Source organism: Pteropus alecto, unplaced genomic scaffold (assembly GCF_000325575.1).
Source record: "Pteropus alecto unplaced genomic scaffold, ASM32557v1 scaffold104, whole genome shotgun sequence".
Taxonomy (NCBI): domain Eukaryota; kingdom Metazoa; phylum Chordata; class Mammalia; order Chiroptera; family Pteropodidae; genus Pteropus; species Pteropus alecto.
Genome location: NW_006436664.1, coordinates 2,035,473 through 2,049,969, shown reverse-complemented (window position 1 = coordinate 2,049,969; position 14,497 = coordinate 2,035,473).

Below are 14,497 nucleotides of genomic sequence, written 5' to 3'. Positions count from 1 at the left end.
CCAAGGCCAGGGTCAAAGAGGGTCCTAAGGGGCAATCCAACAATGAAATAGTCTGACAGAGGAGGAAGAAGAGGCAACAAAGGCAACTGAGGAGGTGCACGCAGTGAATAGGAAAATATGATGTGTGACTACTCAGTAGTATATGAAGATTTTCAATGAAGAAAAAAGAATCAAATGTGTCAAAAATTGTTGAAAAGTAGAAGATAAAGAAGGAGAATTAACCATTGGTGAACTACCTCTATTTCTAATGTGATAATCTTCCAACTTGAGTCTCCCAACTTTCATCTGTTGGTGGAGCCCTGGCTCAGTACTAGGGAAACAATCCTATTTCTAGGTCAGTAATTCCTATTCTCAGGATCTTATTTAACCCATTAACCTATTTCTTGGTTGTTGGCTTGCTCCCCAATGACTAGGGTGACCACATATTCCAATTTGCTCAGGGAAGTCTCTGATAATGCTTTTCAGTGCTTCATTTTATGACTAAAAGTTTATGATAAATTATGTGGTCACTCTGTTATCCATTCTGAGTCTAAAGAAACAGGGGCAAGGACTCAGTTACACAGAAAATATATTCTGCTTATGTAAAGTACAAAACAGTATTCGTTGCTTTTAATTTGCAAAGCAGCTGAGTCCTGTGAAGGCTATAGAGATTAAGGGAAGTTCCAGATGTAAGTTGATAGTGAGAGGCTTGGTCAGGTGGTGAGATGGGCTATTCTAAACTGCATTTCACTGTGTATGGCACTGAGGGGTAAGAAAGGAAATAATCTTATATTTCTTGTCCGTAGACTCAAGAGATACCTCATTAAGTGTTCTCAGTGTGCCTCTGGATTGGTTTCAGTGCTTTCCAGCATTTTTCATGCCATTGCACATATTGAACATGATAATATATTTGCTGTTCACTGTAGTAAATGTACCATGCTATGGCTTGCCTGGAGGAAATGAGTTTTTGGTCCATGAGTAACCCATTCGTAACACACTATCATGTCAGAGCATACTACAGAGAAAGCTGCATGAAGGAGACACACTCCTTAGGAGACAGGAGGGAGAGTCCTGAACAATATTATAAGAGACAAGGGAAAAACCACTCTGATATAGGACTGAAAATGCCCGCTCACAAGAGAGTAGATACAATGTTTCCAAGCGGAGGCTCACTTAATTCAGTGTTAGTCCCCACTTAATACTGGAGGGGAATGTGCTGCTTAAAAAAGGAAAGACATTTCAAATTAGAACTAGTATCATCTATCATCATTATAAATTTTCTATAGATTGAGAAAAGACAACAATATTTGCAATACTACTCTCTGAGAATAAAAAAATTGTGTTAGTGGATTCCTATCCCTTCTAAGATAAAGCAAACAGACTAGGACAATCAAAATCTTATGGATTAGGTCTTCCATCTGAGTTTAAGTTCATAGCTCTTGGATTCTTAAAATAAAACAAAACCATGGTTAACTGATTCCAACTGCATTCCTACCTACTTTTGAGCTTCTAAGCACTGGGCTCTATGAACTATTATAATGATTCTGTGGGCTTGGAACTGGCTTATTTTCTAAATTTGGAGGGTATGGGTCCAGAGCTGCAAAAATCTTGTGCCTTCCTAATGCTTTGAATTTGTCAAAGTAAAGCTCAAGAGAAACTTATTATTGAATAATTCAACACCTTAATTCCTAAAAGACTACACTGATTTCAGTGAAAGAACCAAGACTTCAGCTGCTAAAAACCCTAACTGTAACAGTTGAACAGAATTAGAACATTGAGAGGGGGATTAATTATTGAATGTTAATTTACAAAAACAAGATATTTTGAGTTTGACTTTGGACTTTAAATTTGGACTTTAACTTGCAAAAAGATATAACTTTTAGATTCAGTTTCTTGCAAAAAATTTTACAATGAAGGGGATCTTTTTATATTCAAATTCATGGCATCTATTAAAACGGTGATTTTTTATTGTTGTAATCTCTTAATATTGTCATTTGATCTGCAGAACTAGGACCTGTGGGATAGTTTGGTTGGATGTAATTCAAGATGGAGAATATCATAGAAAGTGAAATTTTAGGCCTTGTGTGTAAACTGGATATGTTACAGAGGATTTCTGATTAACCTTTGCTCTAACATAATTCCTTCAGTGAGATAATAACAGTCTTCTGCAACACCTGTCTGTGTGACTCTTTACACTGCCTATACTTGGACCCCTGCCAGTTGACTGTTCTGCTGCTATTTGAAGAGATACTCTGATTTTGGATTCAGCATGAAATTGTTACTAATGACCCTTTCACCAAAATACATGCAACTTAAGCTTTCCTTAACCTGGTTATCTCAAAGTATTTAGCCTGGTATTAACCCCTGGATTTAGTTACATGATATAACTTAGTTACTTTAGTCTAGTCCTGGGCTAAACCATTCTTTCTCTTCTTTGATGTATCCTACTGTCATCCAAGACCTGGCCTTGACACTGATCTCTCAGTTGTGTTGCCATGGCCTGAGCTTTTCAATGTGACCCAAGCCACAGCTTAATGTGTGTTTATATGCAATCTGGACTTCTTGAAGAAGGCAGTTTGATCTGGTTTATAAAGATAATACTTGTTCAGGAGCATATTGAATAAAAAGTTGAAACCAAAAAGTAAATTCATTATCTTAGCAGAACAATATTTTTCCTTCTCCAGTGGTAGTGAGAAAATAAGAAAAATTATGGAATTATATATTTTTGAGATCAACTCACCTCATTATTTTATGGATATAATAATAAAACACCAGAGCTGTCAAATATTTCTACTCTCCTATTCCTTCCATTTCTCTTTTTGCAGACTTGGATGCAGACTCAGATCCATCTGGCTCTAGAGCCTAGGAGCCAAACCTCTGTGATTCACTGCCTCTCCCTGTAATTATGCTTTATTCCACATGACCTACCCTCCTCTTTTCATACCTTTTATTAATTTATTTCCAAGAGTGAGAGGCTGGTTTCCTTGAACCAAATGAGAATGATGAATACTGTCCAAGCGGCAAATGCCAGGTGTAATGAAACACAACTCAGAGCTGAATTGTGGATTCAGGCAAACTCTAGTTACTTAAAATATTATGTTTTCACTTTGGATCCCATACTGATGATTAGATGCAGACTTCAGAGTCAGCAAGATCTGATCTGGGTTTTTGTCCCAGATTCACCATTCACTGTATGACTTGTGGAAAGCTATCTAAATTCTTAAAGCCTCAGTCTCTTCAGATGTAAAATGAGGAGCTAGGTCTTCTTTCTTTTGAGTTTTTGTGAGAGTTACATGAAATGATGCCAGTCACTGGTAAGAGTTTATAAAATATGAAACATAAGAGAGACACTGCTCTATGTTCTGAGAAAACTCAGTATAAAATCCACTGTTGAAGAATTTCCTTCCCTTTCTTCATCCTGGGGCTTATTTTTTTTTATTTTTATTTTTTTGGTAAGGAAAACTCAGATGAAGAATTTATCTCCTTAGGGGGAGCAGTTTATGCTGGTGCCATCTCTTACTAAGGTTGAACACCTGCTGGGCTTTGCCAAGGGATTAGTACTATAAAAAAGAGAGGCAGAAAAGTCTTCCCTCTGGACCAGACTCAAACTAGATGTCTGTGACTTATTTGAGACAGCAGGTGCTTATTTTATACATTGAAATCTATCTTCCTTTCTTCTTTCTTTCTTCCTTCCTTTCCTCCCTTTCTCACTTCCTTCTTTCTTGCAATTGTGAGATATGCTATACATGCAGCAATGTCACAATTTAACAATCCATTTCACTTTTTGACTGTATCTATCAGAGTTCCTTTAGGAGACCAGGACAACTGTGAGTATTTTGAAAATAAAAGATTTATTATAGCGATAGACTTTACCCAAATATGGCAGTAGCTGGAAAAATGAAGTTCTGGAATGGAGGGTTCAGGGATCAGAGAGGGATTATGTGTCATTAACCAGGTTCCTCCTGGAACAGCGTCATGAATGGCAAGTCAAAACTTGCAGGGAAAACCAAAAAGCCAAACACATCCAACCACTAAAGTGGGACCATAAAGAAGGAGCTTGTGGAGAGATCTATGCATTAGGAGAGATCAAGAATTTGGTAGTAGACCAGGGCCAACGTTGATTAGCAAGGCCAGCAAGTGGGAAGACAAGCCGAATATGAAATGGAGGAGGGTAGGGGCAAACTGGGACTCATCTGGCGCTTGTACATTTTTTTCACCTATTTACCTGACTGTAATGATCTGAGAATAATGGCAGCTGGTTTGCTTGCTCCTTCCAAATCTCATAGAGATCCTTCCTGTAGCCAATTCTTAGACAGAACTATGCAGAGAAGGGGATTCTGGAAAACATAGTTTCCAATTTAACTAAATTGACATGACACAAACTAGCACATTATATGTGGGTTATTTCCAGTTGTGGTAAACAGAATAATGGTATGGGAGGAGGGGCCCTCTGGGTTGGTGGTTGGGGGCTGCGGCTCAGCCTCAGTTTTGCAAACCGCTGGTAAAATTCAACTGTTGTTTTTTTGCCCTAATGACTGGGCTCTGCCGCCAGCTACATGGAACTCACAAACTCTCCCAGGCAGGGCTGTTCAGGGAAGTTGCAGCACCTTTTCCCCTCCCCCTCCCCCTACAAGGAGCTCCGGGGCTGCAAGAGGCAGCTTCTTTATTTCTCCCAGTCCACTGCCCAACACCTGGGGTCCTGACCTATGGTAGCTCTTACGTGCAGATTCCATGCTCAGACGTGCTGGTTTGCAGTTTGGGTGTTTTTTGTTCAGTTTTAGATATTCAGCTTATTGCTGTTTTAAGCAGAGAGATCTGGGGACGTCTCTCACTTCGCCATGTTTCCCTTCCCAGAATATGTTATCTTAGACACAAAAAGACAATAGGCTTACTTAAGGTAAACATTGACCATTGTTGAGAAAACTACAGGTCCAGGATGTGACTCCCCAATATGACTGGCTTTTAGTTAGGAATTTTGTATTCAGACCATACTATGTGGTTAATTTTGGTCTCTGAGTTTTTAGATCTTGCCATGCTGGCCCTACCTGAGCTTGTCAGGTTTAATAATGGTCTCTCAAAGATGTCCCAGAACATGAAATATGATACCTTACATGAAAAAATAGACCATCTACCTTTGTAGATGTGATGAAGATTAAGGATCTTGAGATGAGGAGATTATTCTATTATTCTGGATAATCTGGATGAGCCCAACCTAATCTCATTATACCTTAAAAGTGAAGAACCTTTCCAGGCTAAGTTCAGACGATGAAAGTGACTATGGAAGAATTGTAAAACATATACAATGTTGTTGGTTTTGAAAATGGTAGAAGGAGGCCATGAGTCAAGGAAAATAGGTGGCTTTTAGAAGCTGTAAAAAGAAAGGAAACATATTCTTTCTAGAGATTTTGGAAAGGAATGCAGTTGTGCTGACACCTTGAGTTTAACCCAGTGATGCCATTGTCAGACTTTTAATCTATAGAAATATAAGAAATTAAATTTGTCTTGTTTTAACACACTGTTTGTGGAAATTTGTTACAGCAGCAACAGGAAACTAATATGTCAGTTTCTGCTACTATAGACAATATTGCTATTCTTGTATTTATTTATATATAGAAGGTTATATAGAGTATATTTTCTAGGGTATATTCCTTGAAATGGAATAGCTGGATCCTAAGGTATATTATCTTCAAATTGCATTCCACAATGATACTAACATTTAAAAAAAACAATGACAATTACCATAACTTGTGATTTTTTAAAATTGAGTTTACATTATATTATTAACCAATTAGAAGATATTTGCCGTTTTTGTATTATTAAGTATTCTAACTCATTCTTATAATCTTTCTCTCCTCTTATTCAGGTGTCCAATAGTTTTCAATAAACTATTAAAATATAATTTTCCCTCATACACCATTTTTATTCTTGGCATTTTATATTTATGCTTACTTAAATGATTTTTTAAAATTATAGTATATCTGCTATTTGTTTCTGGAATATAAATACTATTGATTTTTTAATATTGATTTAGAATCCACCAATCTTTCAAAACTCTTATTTATTCATGTAGTTTGTTTTTAAACATTTTTTTTTTATATACAACCTTCTCATCTGTGAATAATGATAGTTTTTTTTTTCCTCTTCCAATATGGATAAATTTTGTTTCTTTTTCTTTCCTTACTAAAATGCCTAGGACCACCAATGCAGTGTTGAGTGGAAGCAATAAAAGTAGGCCTCTATGTTTTGAGCATGACTTCAAAGGAATGATCTCAATAATTAATCATTAAGTATGAGGTTGGGTATAAAGTGTGAGGTTGGTTTGTTTTCATATATATCCTCTAGCAGGTTAAGAAAATTTTCATTTCCTTTCAGTTTGCTAAGAGAATTTTTTAAATCGACTTTGTTTTTTTAGAGTAGATTTAGGTTCACAGCAAAATTAAGTGGAAAGTACAGAGCTCCCATAACCCCCTCCTTGCACCTGCATAGCCTTCCTGTCTTCGTCCTCTTGGGCTGCTATGACTAACTACCATAGACTAGATGGCTTAAACAACAGATATTTATTTTTTATAATTTTGGATGCTGTGAAGCCCAAGATCAATGTGCTGGTAAATTTGGTTCTTGGTGAGAACCTACTTCCTATCTTCCATCTTGCAGATGGCCACCTTCTTTGCTGTATCTTTATATGAGAAAGAGGGAGAGAGGAGCAGGGAGAAGGAGAGGGAGAAGAAAAAGGAGAGGGAGAGGGAGGGAAGGGGAAGGGAAGGGGAGAGAGCGAGCACGTGCACAAGCTGACATGTTATTATCAAGAAGTTTCTTTTAAAAATGTTATGAGTGAATGATTAATTTTAGCCATCATTTCTTTTTGCAACCATTACCATGATGGTATAACTTCTCTTTTATCTGCTGATGTGGCAAATAACAGTTGATTTTCTAATGTTAAATCAACCTTACATTTCTATATAAATCAAACGGGTTTTGCTATACTATCTCTTATTTATTTTGTTGTATAAACATACCATGTTTTATTTCAGCCTTTTGAAATTACTTGCAATTTGTTTTGTGGCCTAGTATATGGTCAAAGTTTGTATATATACAAAGTTATATATTGATATACAATGATTGATAAACAACAAAAAATATACATTAAAAAATCTTTTTCTCTTTCTCATTCTCTCTCTTTTTCTAACTGAGAGATACAAATTCAAGGGTTGATTCCTAGAGATTTAGTGTAGCATTTAATTGTACCTAATAAGGTCTCACTCAAAAAACTTTAAGAGAGATCTTAGAGTGGTGTCATTTCCAGGAAACCAGATTTCCAGGCTGTAGGTCATTCAAATGTTCCTGTGATTTATAATTCTGAAAAGTCACTCAGACTTATTGGTGGTAACCTTGAGTAAATACATTAAATCTTTATGATATTAGGCCATATTAGCCTACAAAAGAGCAGAGTCAAAGAAAGGGTGAGATCCATAGAGGCATGGGACATCTTGTAACCAACTAACTATACCCAATTCCCTTAGAAAAAATAAGGCATCTAAGAGGGGTTTTATATGATTGTTATGTTTACTCGGAGTGCCATGTGCAATTAAGAAATACATTGCTTCCAAAGCATACAAAAATTATAAACCACCCCAAAAGCATATCTGTACAGTCTGTATATACATTTTTTTCTCTTATTTTCATTGACTGGAAGGTCCAAGTAAGTAAGGACTACAGTTTCAGCAACTTGTACAAATTTGACTTCTGGCAGATGGTTATATTTAAGCAGGACTGAGTAGATTAAATTTATATCTAACTTAATAACTTCCTCATTTGGTTCCTAAATAGGAGGTCATTCTAGAAGAAAATATTGGATGTTTTCAGTCAAGAGTAAGGTATGAGTAGCCCGAAGAATCATGAGATAAAATAGGTATTTTAAAATGAAGTCAGCAGAGGCCCTTGTTAACTTTGCTGCTGCTGCCATTGTACATGAAGTAGGAAGGACAGCTTTCGCTCTGGGGTCAGTGAGAGGCTATGACAAGTAATAGGCTTCTGATACCTGTTGTGTGTGGAGTTAGCGCCCAAACTTGACTTGATCATCTAGGTACACATATAGAAAAAAAGATTTGTAGTAATTGGGGAGTCTAAAGGTAGAGGCTTTTTGAAGGAAGTTCTTTAAATTATAAAAGACAATTTAGTGTTTATACAAAGAAAAAGCTTAGATGTGTCAGCATTTATCACATTAGAAAAGTTAGGAATCCAACAACCAAAGTATCGTATGAAACAAGGATAATATAAGGGCTAAGACAAGGACTAACGAGTTGTTTGAGGAGGTACATAGATAAAATGGGCCACAACCCTTCAGTAGTTTCTCATTTTAGTGGATATTGGGCTGATTTCATGAAGAGCTCAGTCAACTTGATTGAGGCCATTAAGTGTTCAGCCTCATTTTTGTGTCCCACATCTGAATTGTTTGTAGCCTAGACTTTCTTGGAGATAGATTCAGAGTTTGAGATATCAATAGAAGAGGTTTCAGATAATAAAATCTGTGCTATTATCAAACTGTAGACTAAGGATTTTTGTCCAGAAACTAGCTAGAGAACTACACAAAAGGGTTTATAAATTATCTCCATGCTGCATGTCATGAAGTCTGCTGTCATCTCAAGAGCAATCACAAAAGATACAATGGAATGAAAAAGTTAATTAGGAACTTAGGCAAAAGTGGCTATCCGATCCAAAATTAAAAGGAGCATCCCATTTCTAAAGCAGATTTTGTCCTAGCAGATTCATTGGAGAGAAATCTCGAGGCAGAAAGCATGTTGACTATAGCTTGATGTCCCAGACAGACAGTGGTTGAGACAAGAAGTAGTTGAGATGAAGGCAGAAGTTTGAGGGGTATTGAGATTCTTACCCCTGAAATCTTTTCGTTATTCCAAAGAAGGAATAATAAAAAGGTCATAGGGTCAACTAGATGTGGAATATAGTGTTTTTGCCAACTGAATGGAAATGTCTCCTTTTTATGGTAAGGGCAATTTTGGGTAGAACAGAGATGCTATATGCTTGGAGGATGTTATTCTGTTAGAGAAATTAGTTTTTAAAAAAATTTTTTTATTGATGCTCTATCTCCTGAGTTAAGGCAGGAATAATGTTCTTCCAGTGTCTCTTTTTCTTATAAATGTGTTTTTGTCTACATTAAATACAGAAGTACTCTTGTTGCTTAATCTGAAGAGGTGTTAATTTGATCTGCACTTTTTCTATTTTTTTAGCCAAAATATCTTTAATGTTTTTTTTTTTTTTTTTTTTTTTTGCCAGCTCTTGTAGTTCAACAGGAGGCAAATAGGACATCTTATCTTACATTTTCTTACTAAATCTGCTACCTCGGTTTTAAAACCATCAACAATGAAGATGCATAGGATAGGTACAATGTTCTCCCTGATTGAATTGGTATAGTCTCTAGATTCTGGAATAAACATGATTTTTCTCTATTTATAAAACTAAATTTTTGACCTAAAAATTTTGATAGAAAAGACCCGAGACACAGCAGCTAGGAGATCTTGCACTATTTTATACCCCTTTTGTAATCCATTTATGTTCAGATTTTGACCATATGTTTGATATAATTTTGTAATCAATTCTTTTCATAAAACCAGAGTTTTGTATTTCTGTGTCTCATAAGGAGACATATTAACTAGTAAAGATCAGGGAGTCTCAGAATATATGACCCAAGGAAAATTCTCAGTTCATCATTGAATTTTTGTTTTCCAATGTGAGAGTTGGGAAAGTCAATTGTGTAGGTCTGACCTTGACCAATTTTGAAGGTATAATTTCATGGAGTTGGGGTGATGTTCTTCTCCACTTTCGTTAGAAGACATTTTGAAGAGTTATCGTCCAGTGAGAGGATTATATTTAGGAAGGATCAGTGGAGAGAAAAGAAACAGGGGCCAGTGAAGGTGCAGCAAGGGGAACAGATCAAGGAGGAGGAGATAGTCAATATACAAAGGACCAGAAAGCAAGATAACCTTGAGTTGGGTCAGGAGAAGGAGAGGAGAGTTTAAATTTGGATTTTAGATCCTTAATGTTTTTATTAGCCTTTTTAAAGGACTCCTTAAGGGGAGAAATTAGAAAACTTCTTTATTTTTTAAAAGCCTCTATACAAATTTTAAAAATACTGACAATGGAATATTTGGAGTCTTTGAGCCCTTTGATTCTAAGGCACCACACAGTGAATTATCATATTTATATCTCAGGTTCTCCAAGGGTGGTCACTGAAGTTATAAATTGTTCTTCAGAAAAATCCAAGTATTTGGTGCCATGTTGCATGTGACATTTGTACATGTAGGAAAGTTGGACAATGACCCACAGATTCATGGAATGACTAGAAATTCCTACTTTCAAATAAACAAGAGACAAACACTCAGACCCTGAAAATCTCAAGACTACTTTGCCACCTCATTTATTAGAATGGAGTAGTGAAACAAATCCAATACATAAAAGATTTTCACACAGAACATTTAAGAGGAAGAATAAAGGCTTAGCCTGTATGCAAGGAGTGAAGCCCTTGGTAGGAGCAAGATGGAGTCATTTATCCAGTCACCGGGACTCAGAGGAGCAACAAATGGGGGCAAACATATATTTAGTATGCAGCATGTAAATGGAGGTTCATTTTCTACAGCCTCAGAACATTTCAACTATAGCTGCCCATTATGGGAATTAAAATTACTTAATATTTGAAAGTGTTGAAATATTCGAAAGTGATATTTAAAAATATCAGTGTGAAGTACTACCCTAACCCCAGAGTGATTAATTTAGAACCAATGTTTTTTGAAGTTCCCTAAGTGATTTTAATATGTATCGAGAACCTCTGTAATTAACCAAGCTTCTGCAAGAATTCAAACAATTCCTTCCCCCAAAAGGGAAAACCTGGTTTTGGTTTTGTATTAATAAAAAAAATCTTGTTTCAGTTTTTCCCTACTGTTTTAATATGTCAGTTCTTTGACAAATGCATTATCTTTGTGTGTTTCACCCAAGGAATCTGAAAACAGCGTGATGATTTGCAACTGAGGAAAAGCTAAGAATGAGTTTGGTGATGATTTCTTTTTGAACGTTTGAGCCATTTAGTGCAACAGTAACTTAGTAAAATTATGGAATTACACTTTGTGTTATTCAATAGTTCCTTCCCTATCTGATAGATCTACATTCAAGATCAAAATATAGTCTAATCTGTTCAACTATTTGATTTTCAGCCCTGTAACAAAATGTCTCTAGATATTTATTTTGATTACATAAGGATAGTGTTACAAGTTTTTATTTAATAGGCTGTTCTGACAACTGAGTTATTCTTTAACATTTTTATTTTTTAAGAAACACTTTCAAATATGAACTAATTTTAATTCCCATAACTACCCTAGATGTGAGAATGCCAGGATACTGGAAATAAAGATAAAAGAGATTTTGCTCAGATTTATTCTTCTGTAGCGATTAAGAGATGTACTCTCTCTGCTTTATGTTTCTTTATCAAAAATTAGATGTTGAGTCCCTCAGTGTATAAGGCATTTGATGGCACATAGTACCACTGTCCTGAAGGCACCAAAGCAGATGTTATATAAACCAAGGTATAGATGTCCTAGTATGAACTTAGATTTTTTCATCCCTTTACATTTATTTTGCTGTGTTACAAGAACTTGTGATGAAGTATTTTATAATACATTTGCTCCAACAAAGGACTATTGTTCAAAGACAACTAATCCTTGGCCTATAACGTATAAAATCTTTAGCAACAGTTAAATACTGTTAAAAAGAATGCCATCGATAATCTAAACATTTATTCTAAGTAATCAAATTTAATAATTCCTATATAAAGTTTAGAAGATACCATGGCAAAATAAAGCTGCTTGAATTGATGACCACCATTTAAAAAAAAAATAAAATAGTGAGGCTTAAAGATTATTCGTTGGTTTGTTTGATTCTCTTTCTCTTTCTATCAACTATCTATCTATATCATCTCTATCTATCTGTCATCTATCTATCTAATCTATCTAGTTACTTTCGATTGAGTTCTGGCCTATAGGATATGATCAGAAGTTATGTGCCTTGCATGATAGTTTTATGTATTAATTAGCTAGGCTATGGTTATCCAATGATTTAATCAAACACCAGGCTAGGTGCTGCTGTGAAAGTATTTCATAGGTGTAGTAAACCTCTAAAATCAGTTGACTTAAGTGGATAGATCGAATCCAACCAGTTGAAAGTCTTAGGAACAAAAACTCAGTTCCCCAGAGAAACATTCTGCTTCAAGACTTCAGAATCAACATCTGAGTCCTGCCAAACTGTCCTATGGATTTTAAAGTTGTCAGCCCCCAAAATTGTGTGACTAATTTCTTAAAATAAAGTCATTTTATTAAAATTAATTTACTTTATTTAAACTATTGCCTAATTTGTGAAGCAGCATTATTCTTCTCATTGCAGGGATATGGGCAAGTTTTTAAATATTACAATATGGAGTTACTTTGTACCTAGATTTATGTATATTTTTAAGGAATAAAGAAAAAATTTTGAGATTTTTTTTAGACAAGAATAAATAACTATTTATTAAATAACTATTCATAAAAAAATCATATATTTAGGCATATTGACCAAAGAAATAACATGGAAGGATTAAGCACATTCTTTCTTTCTTAAATAAATTTAATGAAAAAAATCAAAGCATAAATAAAGCGTGTAGTTAAGTTAATAGTAATATACCAATGTTGATTCTTTAGTAATGACAAATGTACAATAGTACAAAGTAATGGGAACTCTATACTATCTTAGCAAATTTTCTGTTAACCTAAAACTATTCTAAAATTAAAAGTTTATTTAAATTAAAAAGATCATTTAATTAAATTTCAAGAATAATTCCAAATAGCAAGTAGACCAAATCTTCACAAGAGCTGATCATAAAATTTTTTTCTATTTAAAAAAATAGACAACTATATTATCAGGAATTTGTCTGGTAGACATGAAATCAGAACAAAAAGTGAAGCGATATTAAGAAAAGTCTGTGAGGTAAATTTTTCTTGGACTATCTTCCTTCAAGAGATATTTTAAACAGACATAATGTTCATCTTTGCCTTCAGTAGCCAAGGCTTTTGGATAATGGATCTCCTTTCTGTATATTTCCATGGCAGACCATTTACCTTTTGTTCACAAAGTAAATCTCTACACTGAGAAAATAAATTGACTTTCCATTAAAACATTACTGTCCTCACAGTTCTATTTCTCTAAGATTATTCCCTAGCCAGTATTTTCAAGTTTGAGTTGCTTCCATTCTTTTTTTCTTTTAAGTGTTGAAAACAACATTTTGAAGAGCAATCTGGTACATATAGCTTTATATACTTTCCAATTAATTTTAACAAGATAATTTCATAGATTTGAGAAATCCAAGAAATATTCATGTAAGGATTTTGGTGCATTTTCTTAAATTTTCCTATAAAATATTTGTATTCATTTATGTTCTCAGAAGAAATAGGTAGGAAATCTTATTTTCTAACATACTTGACAACAGTTTGGTTTTGTCAATAATTGTTTTTAAAATGTTCAAATTAACAGTGTTATTTGTTAATTTTAATATTAATTTGTTTTGGAAGCTAAGCAGGGTAGGACCTGGTTAGTATTTGGATGGGAGACCATCTAGGAAGATCAGGTGCTGTAGGCGTAAAAAATAAAAAATAAGGGATTGTAAACTGACAAGGTCTTTGCAGTCTTTGAGGTCAATCAAGGGTTGCCTTGCCTAAAAAAAAATATTAATTTGTTAATGACTTGGGTTTGTCATTTTTACTTCTTCCTTATGAATTACCTGTTTCTGTTCTTTGCACAGGCATTCTGATTTTCAGAAATCAGTTTCTGTAAACTTGATTAATTTGTGCACAAACTCCTTTCTTAATGCTGAGAAAATCAGCTTCTGAGCCTGAAGGCCAGCACATTGGTGAATTCACCTAAAAAGCCCTCTTGGGGTCCCGACCTACTCAGGCAACACATTTCTTTCTTAAGCCATGGTCTTTTCCATTTAAAATTAGAAGAGAAATTGCTGTTTCTTGCCTTTCCAGTGTACTCTATACCATGATTTCCCAAAACTTAACCCTTCCTATTTCTCTTCACTTATTGCAGAAATAACTTTGTTTCACAATTAGCCACCTGCTGACCAAATATTTTTTCTCCCAAAGCCAACACCCATCATCACTGTAAATGTAACCATTTCATTTTAATGCTCAGTCTACATGTGCCAAAGCCTCCATCCACCTCCAACCCCCATTTAAGAAACACAGTATACTTCGGTTCTCACTTTATAATATTTTTTTCAAAAGTTTCTAAGAACATAAGTAATGTTAATTCAAGCTATTTCTTAAGAGCATATGTGCTATAGTAGGATTTTGTTTTAGTCTTTTAGCAGAAAGACTGAACTAGAATGCTAGATGTTGCCGATTCTTCTATTTCCACAAAGATAAAGTTTGTGTTCAAAAAGCTTTCCTCAAAGCTGTTTCTTTTAGGTCTTTCTTGTTAC